We start from the raw sequence: 12,432 nt of genomic DNA on the forward strand, positions 1-12,432 counted from the left end.
ATTGCACTGCCAGCAATGTGATGAAATTTCGGTAGTTTGGAGCACAGAGAATCCAACAAGCAACGATTCCCAACAAACAAAACGAATACAGGGTATTTTCATCCAGCCCCTGCCTTCAGCTCTCCGCCATCACAGCATTTCCATAGGAGTCTGTCAAATGGCATTAGTTCTTAAAAGTCAGACTTCTAACACTGGAAGTGGTGCGAGACAGGAGAAAAGCAGCTGTCAATTCTCCTGGAGCATCTGACAAGGCAAGAGCTGATTCAAACTTGACTGGTCCAGAAGGACAAGTGCTCACAGGCCACTGCTAATTAATTTGAAACCTTGACTGGCAAGGTATGATAACAGTTGTAGATACAATTCAGCTCATTGAATCAACACATTTCAGCAGAGGACTTCTCTATTGAAAAGCACTACTGCTATCTATGGGGTAGCAGCAGATATATGAAGTCTGGAGTATAAGAAGTGTTTAACTGAAGCATTTAGCTTCATTTTATCAATGAAAGAGGATGGTTCTTTGGGCAATGAGACTGAAAACTAGCACACAATGTGCCGCTGCGCAGCTTTGTAAGAGAGTCATTCCAAAGATCACACTAGAAATAAAAGCAAAAATCTTCCTTCTATTTTGCTACTTGGTGCCCTGCAGAGAAAATGAACATTTTATCCATCCAAATGGCTTTTTATTTGTCAATTACATGTGTTGTTTAAAAAACAAAACCAGCGCGGCCGTAAAAAGACACAAGTTTCACTGTTTAGAATTCATGCAGTAATTGCAGTTGGTACCTTCAGAAACTAGGAGAATTTGCTGCAGAGAACAATTAAAAGTGATAATTTGCTGCAATGAATTATCTCCTCGAGGGGGAAAATAAATGCAATTTGCAAAATGTGAGCAGAATGGGAGGAAAAACAACAGAATTTAACTTTTTTTCCTCCCTCTCCCCCTCCCCCCCATGATGGAAAGTTATTTCAATCCAGTGCAAACTACTTTGTTAAAGGTCAGAGAAATCTGAGTTGCCCCTTCTGATAATTCCCATTTTAAAGAGGGAATTTTTAAACCAAAATTGCTCAGGTAAATGGTATTAACGCTACCATTAACAGGATGGCTTAGTGGCTTGAGTAATGGCCTGGGATCCATGAAATTTGGGGTCTCGTAGCCCGTGGCCTCCTGGATGACCTCAGTCAGGTCACTGTCTCATTTGCAAAGTGGGTCCTGGATACTGACATGCTGTATAAAGCATGTTCAGACCCTTGGACGCAAAGCAGGACATAGTATTTATTTATTTCATTCATCACGGTCGATTAACCCAATAGCTCCAATTGCTCACTTTAAGATACAGTTTAGGGCTTTGCCAACAGGCACTTAATTGAAAAGCATCCATATAAACAAGCTGGCTTTAACAAGATGGAGCCTTTCGCTCCTGGGCTACCAGTTAAAGGCCAGGCCAGCGGTTGTGGCGGTGGTTTCCGTTGGATAGCTATGTGTCAGCCGTTGGCCTGCGAGCTGGTGGCTCAGTTTCCAGTTACGCAAGCATCCCCGGTACAAACACTAAAATTGGCGCGGTTGCTGGTAATGGCAGCAAAAATTGCCCTCGCAGCCTTATCGGTGGTATGGAATCTCCAGAATGAAGACAAAGCTTACTGAAAGGGGTAGTGTCGGAATTTATGTGGTTTCTTATTGCAGATAAACAAGAGGGCTCGGTCCCCAATACATCAATCTAACACTGACGCAGTTAATCACGCTACATAAACAGACCAAAAAAAAAAAAAAAAAAAAAAATCAAGCAGAAAGGCTCCTTCCTTTTATTGTCATCCCGGTTTTTAAACAACTATAGACCACTTATGTGGCTGGGTCCTTGTTCTATCTGCACCTCAAAACACTGGATTTGTTCTTCATCCCCTTCCAGGCCTGATGGCTGAATTGCACAGGAAATCTTCCTACCCACAATGGTGATTAACTTTACGAGATGAAAATAATTTCAGTTGAAATATATACGCAACACCCTGTTTCACAGTGCCTCCTGCAGTTTTATTTCTCCTGAATCCATAATTTTGCGTGTCAATGTTAGGCACCCACACATGGGGATTCACCTGGCTCCATGCAAAGGGCACATGACATGCAAATAAAAGTAATTTTTATTTAGTGCCACCCCCCGGACCCTTGCCCTGGACTCCGCAGAAGCCACTGAAAACACTCAATAAAACAAAGCACACAACCAAAATGCCAAATGATCCACTTTGCTCATGGATGTTTCCAAGTGGGCTGTTCTGTCTGATGTGTGTCCATCTCTCAGGACTCCCCAGTTTTATTGTGCAATGAAGCAGGTGCCCATTTCAGATCATGGTCTCTCAATGCCAGCTTGAACTAACACTGCCCCTCTATCGCCATATGACCCATGTTCATTATAAAGCAGAGCTTGCTCTGAGCTCCATCGCCACAGTCAGGACAAGCCACACCCCACTTGTCCTTGCAGCCAGCATGTTCATTGCTTCTACACGACTTGGTGCTCGCAAGCAGTGCACGCTTCCTCATACTCCCCCCCCCCCCATATGCCTCAGCTCTGTCCGAGAGGGGCCTCCTACAGGGGTGCAAAGGGAGCCTCTGGGTCGAGACGAAGAACAATTTCAATTCTTGTTTTCGATTGTGTGCAGGGGCTGGCAAGGACTGGGACCACAATCGACTCATTTCACACAAGCTAAGTACTCAGCTGAGCACACTGCTGAGTTGAGGCCCCGTTTGCAGCCCTTACTCCTTATTCACACTTAGGATGTAAAAGAGTAGTCCAAGATGGGGGGTAGTCAAACTGACTTCCTGCATCCCCCCCCCACCTTGCTGCCTCTGTATCAGAGGCAGTAAGGGGAGGGGGAAGCAGGAGCTGGTGCTGGCTGAAGCTGGTTCCCCACAGCACCATCTCTACAGTGCAGGGATGGGGAGGGGATGGACAGCGGAGGCAGAAGCACCATGGGGAACTGAGCACGAGTGGGGACTGCTTAATTCCCCGCTCACGGCAGGTTCCCCACTGCGCCTCTGCCTTTGAAATGCAGCAAGAGCTGCGGGCGACTCTTACTAAATTTCAAAGACAGAGGTGCAGCGGGGATAGCAAGTGCCCCTTCCCCCCTTATCGACTAATGGAGTAATCAATGGAAATTCCATCAACTACTCAATTCGCTGATTAATCAAAATGTAACATCCCTAATTCACACAAGCTGTTCAATTCTATTCAAGGTGCCTGTAACCAATATCAAGGGAGCAAGCCTCAAATACCATCTCTATTTTAAAAGGGGGAAAAGAGAACTGGGAAGACCTTACAGCACCTGGCCAACTCAGATGCCTATCAGCAGGCTCTCTTACTCTGGCTATATCCAGTGAATAAGGCGCTACTTACTGAAGCCCACGAGGAATGACTGGCCTTAAGGACCCCCGGTTGAGAAAATGGCTGTGTTTTGTTTTATGTTGGGGACGCATGTTTACAACAAACACTCAACACCAGACCCTAGATCTCAAAGTCAGCAAGGCAGGTGACAAACAATCCGTTTCTTTAAACCACAGATTGCTTTCAAAGGGTGAATTTTACATTTTGATGGCATGCACTGGGTCTGGAAGGAACTGGACCATAAAGGCACTGCCAATTAGCACTTGTATTTCCAGGACTTTATCCCAAAGCCTTCTCCAAATGCTGAATGATCAGCCCCTATGAAATACAACTGCCTCCAGAAAGGTCAGCACAAATGAAAGGAGATATTTAGATCTCTGGAGGGACCTCTAGTCTTAAGAAAAGCATCCCATGGACTCTCTGGTGCCTATACAGAAGAGACATGACCCTCCTTGAGTCACAAGGTCTTGTGTGAAATGCACAACCCAATTTCTCCAGGCTGCTGGAGATTTGTCCATGCAGCTACATGGCCATGAAACACGGCAAACATCACGCTTCAGCCACTGAGTTGTCCCATTCCACATTCCTACTATGGCAGATTGCTGGCCAATACTACAGGGTCCTATTAGTCAAAGAGAGGAAACACTTCAACACACTCAAGTTACAGCAGCGTGGCTTTAGAAGTTCTCCTACCATCTGAAACAAAACCTCTTACCCTAGTGACCAGACTGGGCGCGGGAGGAGGGGGGGCTCAGAAATAGCTAATTAAAAGCAAAACATCCAATCTCACCGCGATGCAATTTGTAAATGTCCTTTGTGCTGAAAGAGACTTTTGAGAAAATTTAGGACTAGACTGACTTACAGAGGGGAAAGGGGCTAGATCCCTGTGTAGTTAGTAGTTATGTGAATTATGAAAGAACTCTAGAGCTACAAAAGTCTTGTTAGGTCCCTTAGCCCATCCATCCCCAGACTCCTGTCTACTTTCAAATGTCTCAAGCCATGAGGAGTCCATCAGTCCTATGGGACACAATTCTAGTGTCTTGGGCTGCGTCTAGACTGGCAAGATTTTGCACAAAATCTTGCCGCCTGTCTACAGTGGCTGCGAGTATTTGCGCAAGAACACTGACTTTGTACTGTACAAAATCAGTGGTTCTTGCGCAAATACTCCGACGCTCCCGCTCAGGGATAAGCCCTCTTGCGCAAGTATTCTTGGTGTAGACAGCCAAGTTAATTTCTTGCGCAAGAAAGCCCAATGGCTAAAATGGCCATTGGAGCTTTCTTGCGCAAGAAAGTGTCTACACTGGCATGGATGCTTTTGCACAAAAGCAAATCTTTTGCACAAAGGCACATGCCAGTATAGACGCTCTCTTGTGCGAATACTTTTAACGGAAAAGCTTTTCTGTTAAAAGTATTTGCGCAATATTTTGCCAGTCTAGACGCAGCCCTAGTGTTCTCGCTGGAAGACGGGCGACATTTTTCTTCTCTTAATTTCATCCCATTGCTCTGGCTAGATCCTAAGTACTGTGAAATAGTGCTTTGCATTTAAAATGTCCCAACGTCAGGCATGCAGCGCTTTTCAGATTCCCGATGCCATAACTGTCAGCATGAGAACACCAAATTCCACCCAAATTATACTGAGGCATCTGCGTTGTTACAAGGAGGATCACAATGAACATTAACCCCTCTTGAGAAGACGCCTGCCTTGCAGAAAGCACCAGATCCTACAGCAAGGCTTATGGACAGTCCAACCACAAGGATTCAAATTCTTCAGGTCCTCGCAAAAGCCCAACACTCCCACGTTGCTCTGAATGTACATCTCCCTGGGGAGCACGTACATTTTATTTTTGTGCCCACCATGATTCACTGTTTAAGATGCACAAATTGGACTGTTTGTGCCATTCAAATTGCAAGCTGGGATAAACAGGAGCCTCCCTCGGGAACTGTTAAAATGAACACCCTCACATTTTAATGGCATGAAAACAATTAACCAACAAAAGCAGTGCAACAGACAGCAAGGAGCGATGAAAACTTCCAGCTTCAGTGAATCCACTAATCAAGGCAAAGGCAACAGCTTGTGCTTTTCAACTCAGTAGCAAACTTGCAAGCTTCACAGTGCTAGGCATTTATCTTTCCCTCCACGAAGGGTGTAAAGAAAAGGAGATACTCACAGGGTCGGTGGTGCTAAAACGTACTCGCTTCATCCTCTCCTTCAAGGAGACAGATCTTGTCTCAATTGAGAATCTTTCAGTGACCTTTAGGGTTAGCATGCCTCCATTTATGCTGAATGAGCTGGGGAAATACGTTCCAACTGTGGGCATTTAGGGCCCCCATTCTGCACAGGGGATGGAGGGCTGAGATGTATATTTAGCTTTCAATAAGTTACAGAGTGAGATGTGACCTTAAAATGACCCTATTGATACTGAAAGATCCCAAAGTAAAAAGATAGTGTCAAAACAAATTGTTCAACGTGCTGCAAGTTTCAGCTAAAATCTATCTTTTCTCTCCTGCCTATAGCTTCTGAATTTCTCTGCCCTCTCTTCAGCTGTTACTGAACTTAGTTCTGGGATATAGCTGGTATGAGAAATACAATAGCAAATACAATTGTAATGCAAAGAGAGCCAGGAGGACTGTGTTTAAAAAAACAACAACAGAATAAACTTTCAAACAATTGTCTGAAACATACACTAGATAAAATATTCTGCTTTTTAAGTCAAGCCTATGTAGGAGCTGTCCCTGATGGCATATGTTAGAGAACACACGTCCTTTCCTTCATAGGCAAGACATGAACACTTAACACTTCTTGTTCTTGAAAAAGGAAACATACCGATCAAAATACCGTCAAGCCAATGTGCACTCATCAAATAGAAAGCTGCATTTTTGGGGGGTTGGAGACATTTCTCCTCTCCTGTTACAAACATTCCCTAGACAAAGCCTTCCTCAACTAAGGGCATTTTAAATTTAATTTTTATTTTACCGTTAATTCAGACTGTATGGCGGAAGTGAGATGTCAAGCTACTTTTAAGTCTGTGCGGCTAACAACTGTCTAACAGGCTTTCTGAATAAAAAAACAAAACCAGAAGAACAGCCAGACTGGTCAGATCAATAGTCTATCTAGCCCAGTCTTCTGACAGTGGCCAATGCCAGGTGCGTTAGAGGGAAGGAACAGAACAAGCCAATTTCCATCCCCTGTTGCCTACTCCCAGCTTCTGTCAGTCAGAGGCTTAGGGACACCCAGAGCACGGAGCTGTGTCCTCGACCATCTTGGGAAATAGCTACTGATGGACTTATCCTCCATGAACATATCCAATTCTTTTCTGAAGCCGGTCATACGTCTGGCCTTTACAACATCCCCTGGCAACAAGTCCCGCAGACTGACTGTGTGTTGTGTGACCTAGTACTTGTGTACATTTGTTTTAAACTTGCTGCTTATTCATTCCAGCAGGTGACCCCTAGTTCTTCTCTTAGATGTCGGGGGTAAACAACACTTCTTTATTCACTTTTTCCACACCATGCTTTTATAGCCCTCTATCACATCTCCCCCTCAGTCATCTCTTTTCCAAGATGAACAGTCCCAGCCTTTTTAATCTCTCCTCCGATGGACACAGTTCCACACCCTTCATCCCTTTCGTTGTCCTTCACTACTTTTTCCCAGTTCTAATATGCCTTTTCTGAGATGGAGCGGCCAGCACTGCCGGCAGTATTCAAGGTGTGGGCGTACCATGGATTTATATAGTGGCATGATGATCTTTTCTATCCTCCCCCTAACTCTGTTAGCTTTTTGAGCTGCCACTGCACACTGAGCCAATATTTTCAGAGCACTATTCACAACGACTCCAACCTCTCTTTGTTGAGTGGTAACAGCTAATTAAGACACCATTGTTTTGTATGTATAGTTGGGATTATGTTTTCCAGGGTGAATTATTTTCCATTTACTAAGGCTGAATTTCATCTGCCATTTTCTTGCCTAGTCACGCAGTTTTGTGAGCTCTCTTCGTAACTCTTCGTAGACAGCTCTGGACTAAGCTACCTTGAGTAGTTTTGTACTGTGAGCAAACTCGGTCACCTCCCTGTCTACCCCCTTTTCCAGTCATTTGTGAATATGTTGAACAGTACCGGTTCTTTGGGAGAGCCCATGATTTACCTCTCTCCACTGTGAAAGCTGATTTATTCCTATGCTTTGTTCCCTATCTTTGAACCAGATATTGATCCATGAGAGGATCTTCCCTCTTATCCCAGGACTACTCACTTTGTCAAAGAGCCTTCGGGGAGGGACCTTGGCAAAGGCTTTCTTAAAGTCAGAGAACACTATATCTGCTCAATCAACATGTCTGCTGACCCCCTACAAGAAATCTAATAGATTGATGAGGCTGGATTTCCCTTCACAAAAGCTGTGCTGTCCTCAACAAATCGGCTTACTGGTGCATAATTGTCAGGATTGCCTCTGGAGCCTTTTTTAAAGATTGCCATTATATTAGCTGTTTTCCAATCCTCTGGTACAGAGGCCAGTTTAAGCAATTGGTTATGTACCAGCTAGTTCTGAAATTTTATATCTGAGTTCCTTCAGATCCTTGGGGAATCCCATTTGATGGCCTATTACTGTTTATCAGTTTATTCCAAAACCTTCTCCACTGACACCTCAATCTAGGACAGTTTCTCGGATGTGAGGAGCTCCCTCACATCCTCTGCAGTGAAGACTGAGGCAAAGGATTCATTTAGTTCCTCCACAGTGGGTTTGTCTTCACCGTTCAGTGACCCCGAGGGGTCCTGCTTCCAATGCACTTTTTAAAATTGCTGTTAGTTTGTGTGTCTTTTATGGGCTACTCTTCCAATTCCTTTTTGGTCTGCCTAATTTTACTTTTATACTTGACTTGCCTGAGTTTATGCTCCTGTTCTAATTTGACTTTCCTTTTGCAACAGGAGTTCGATTTATTTTCTCCATCACCAATAGATGTTTTACGTTAAGAATTAACCATAAAAACTGAAAGGTAAGCAATTAAGAGGAAGATTTGTTGATTTTTAATTTCAACCAGATTTATTCCAAACATTATTTTTCTAAGCCTCTATTTAAATTCCAGCATCTAATGTACTCTTGGGAGTAAAACTGTGTGTGAAAGAGTCAAACTGGTACTTCAGTTGAGTGCTGGGAAAGTTCCTACAGCAATTTTCTAGTCCTTCAGGAATCTTCCATCAAAAACAAGACAAAACTTGATATTGCTGACAGTTAAAAAAAAAAACAAGCAAAGAACTGACATTTTATCATGATAAGGAAGCAGTCAGTAAATAAAATACAATAAAAATGACAACTTTTTTTGTTCCTTTGTAGATCATTATATTATTAAACTTCTTTCAGGAACTTGGAAGCATTGTCAGCTCTTTGAAATACATCCTTGCTTCCCTTCCCACAACACAAGACACCTGAGAGATGGCACAGAGTCTAGCAGTCTGAGTACCAGGTTTGGCAATCGAGAACTTCAAAGTTCTATGCCCAGCACCACCGACAGAGACAAGGAATTTAATTTCCTATGTTTCAGGTTCCCCATCTATAAAATATAGGTAAAGAGACCCACCTACCAACTGATATGAGGATTAGTTAATGTTTGTGCAGCACTTTGAGATATAAAGCCAAGCACCAGGAATTGAGATAATGCTGATCAACAGACAACCAAGAGCTTAATAAGCGGCACCAAAGATTTGCAGCACCTCTCTCCACTTGGATATTTCTATAGTGGTTTTACCAATGAGAAGAATGCTTTGAAACTGAGGACAATTTATTTTGTTTGGACGACGGGATAGATAAATGAAATTTTCAGTCCTGACATGAAGCTAATCAGAAACAGCAGGAGACATTCCCAGTACTGAAAACATGCCCCTGGAAATAAATACCAAGGGCAAATACTGCAACATGGGGTTCCTTTCTCCCTCTATCATGGGGCTGTCCAGGAAGAACACAGGCAGGGGTCTCACAAGCTGATGCAGTGTCAATTCAATTAGGTGGATCATTCATTCAAACAGGGAAAAGCAAATGTCTAAAAGCAAACTCTTCAGAACACCTTCACTCTTCTAATGACTTCGTCAGCCTTGGAGTCATGGACAGAGGACAAACTTACCCAAGAGATCTGCACAGCTTTGCTGATCCACCAAGAGTCCTAACATATAAGAGTCCAGAAGAAGACTATTATCTGAAGAGCATGGCCTAGGAGCACAGGACTGGGGCCCAGAAGAGCCGGGTTCTATTCTCAGCTCCACTGCTGTGCAAGTCACCTTAACTCTGTGCCTCAGCTCCCCATCCTACAGCAGATGTTGACTCCCTCAGTAAATCCTCTACATAAGTGCTGGGTATTATTAATATTTATATAAGCATCATATCACCAGTGGAGCTTCAATTGTGGGACATGTGAAGAAAAGGATCTACGGCAAATGCAGCCGTAATTAGCATCTCAGCTAAGGTAAGAATTAATAAATGCCATAAACGCCCCTGTATTTTCTTTTTCCAACCCATTGTTTCCATCAACAGTAGTTTATTTTCCAGCATGAGGACTTTTTTCCATCTTTGCTATAGAAAGCCGTTCATCGGATGAACTGGCTTTTTTTTTTAAGTTTGGGTCATTGGAAGTGTTTCAAAAATAAGCACAACTAAAAAAAGGGGAGGGTGGTATTTTAAATCAAACTGCCAGTGATTTAAATGCCAAAAAAACTGCTTCAGAGCTCGGAAGCAGCTACAGCAAGCTGCAGTTATCTGGTAGAGCGGAACCTCACTAAACTGGAGAAAACCCTTTGCAGCTGAGTGATTTTGACAAATTAGAGAGTAAATAGACAAAATCAAAACACAGAGCTAGCACATCATGAGGGGGTGTTTTTGTCCCTTAATTTTATCCACTGCCATTTAGTTTTCATTATTTAATGTTTTGCATAGATCAGTAAACAGCCTGCAGTATAATTGGAAAAATGAATTGAACGGAAAACTAGACCAAAAGGCTGTCTCTGCCTGTGCATCATTTTTAATAGTGAAAGGACTCCCCCCCCCCCCCCCGATTTTCTTGAGCACTTATTGTGAAGCATGCAATTTAATGAGGTGTTACTGTGCACATTTAACGTAATATTAAAGTGTTAAGCAGCAGCCTTTTCAAGTTACTGCATTAGGAATGGGAGAAAGAAATATAATGCAGAAAGAAATCTAAGCCACCCACTTGACAGAAGGTTACCACAAAGAAACATAAGAACAGCCATTCTGGTTCAGACCAATGGTCCATCTAGACAAGTCTTTTGTCTTCCGACAGTGGCCACTGGCAGACGCTTCAGAGAGAACCAACAGAACAGAGCAATTTCAAGTGACCCACCCCCAGATCCAATACCAGCTTCTGGCAGTCAGTAGTTTAAGATAAGCACAGGGTTGTGTCTCTGGCCATGTTGGCGCGTAGCCATTGAAGGACTTCAGGAACTTATCTAGTTGGTATTTTTTAATCCAGTATACTTTTAGCCTTCATTACACCATTGGCAACTTACCCCATAGTTGGTTGTGCGTTGTGTAAAGCAGAATTTTCTTTTAGTTGTTTTAAACCTGTTGCCTATTAATTTCACCAAGTGACCCCCTCATCCCTGTGTTCCATGAAGGAGTAAATAACACTTCCCTATTCACGTTTTCTATGCCATTCATGATTTTATAGACCTCTATCTTTAGTCATCTCTTCTCTAAGTGAAACAATGCCAGTCTTTTTAATCTTTCCTCAGATGGAAGCTATTCTATTCTCTTAACCATTTTCGATGCCCTTCTCTGCATCTTTTCCAATTCTATCAGATCTTTTCGAGATGAAGTGGCCAGACTACACACAGTGTTCTAGATGTGGGCCTATCACAGATTTATAATAGTGACACGATGGTACCTTCTGTCTCATTCCCATTCCTCGTGGTTCCTAACATCGGTAGCTTTTTTGACTACAGCTGCACATTGAACAGATGTTTTCAGGGAATGACCCACAATGACTCTAAGCTCTCTTGGTTGAGTGTAACAGCTAATTCAGACTCCAACAGTTTCTATGTATCGTTGGAATTACTTTGCACTTATCAGCACTGAATTCCATCTGCCATTTTGTCGGCCACAACCAATTTAGTGAGATCCCTTTATAGTAAGGGCTTAGCCTAATAAACTGGTCCTCTTTACTGGTCTGGTGAACTCATCACCACCACCTTTTTCTTACACTTAGCAGCACAGCTAAGTTGGATATTTTCCATCTAAGAACATGGAGGGACAAGCACACTTAACACCAAGCAGCTCTGAAATAACTCCTGTGTTGGAGTCCCCTATTCTAAAGACTGAAACATGAGTAAAAATGCTGTCCCTTCTACAAAGGCAATACTTGAAAACTGGGGGAAGAGAGAGACAGACAAGAGATACTGTAAACCACTTTAGAAATCTAAATCCATTGCCTTTGATCAGCACCCAAAGTTAGGTCCAATCTAGTGGCCTTACATTAAACATGAACGGTTACCAGAACCATATTTGACTGAAGTATATGGGGGGTTTTAGGATTATATCACTGGAAAGTCTGCCATAGAAGTAACTGTCTAATAATATTAATCGGAGGTCTAGGTGTAAATTTCCCATTTTTATTTAAAGGCCATTGATGGAGTCATAATAAAATAGTAAGTTCAATTACTGCTGCTCAACACTGAGATTAAATAACTCTTAAAATAAAGTTTGAAATCAAAGCGCCAAAAAGGATCCTCTCTTACTGTGTTTTTGTACAGCATCAAAGCCCTTGCTGAATTTTCTGGGCACTACCACAATTTAGATAAATAACCATAATCATGGGATGTTATACTGAAAACTACAAAAGGTAGCATGAAGTGCAAGGCTTCTTTTATTCCTAAGGGAATGAAGGAAAATACGACCTCCTCAGCAGCATTTGCCTAAACAGATTCACAGACAAATGGAAAGTCAGTCCCACTTCTACCCACCACCCGCGAGTGACAGCAACCTTTACAAATAAAGGCAAGCTGCACTTTTGAACACCAATATTTTGAGATCCAGCATGAAGCAGTCTAGAAACACAATGTACTTGAC

At 42.8% G+C, this 12,432-nt stretch overlaps 1 protein-coding gene across 8 annotated transcripts in view; it reads right to left on the reverse strand.

The window, feature by feature from the left end:
- The window catches only part of IKZF4 (IKAROS family zinc finger 4), a 48,319-nt gene that overhangs the window by 31,172 nt on the left and 4,715 nt on the right, over positions 1-12,432 (reverse strand). The gene's annotated exons all lie outside the window — the stretch shown is intronic.

The sequence above is a fragment of the Pelodiscus sinensis genome, chromosome 19 (assembly GCF_049634645.1).
Source record: "Pelodiscus sinensis isolate JC-2024 chromosome 19, ASM4963464v1, whole genome shotgun sequence".
Taxonomy (NCBI): domain Eukaryota; kingdom Metazoa; phylum Chordata; order Testudines; family Trionychidae; genus Pelodiscus; species Pelodiscus sinensis.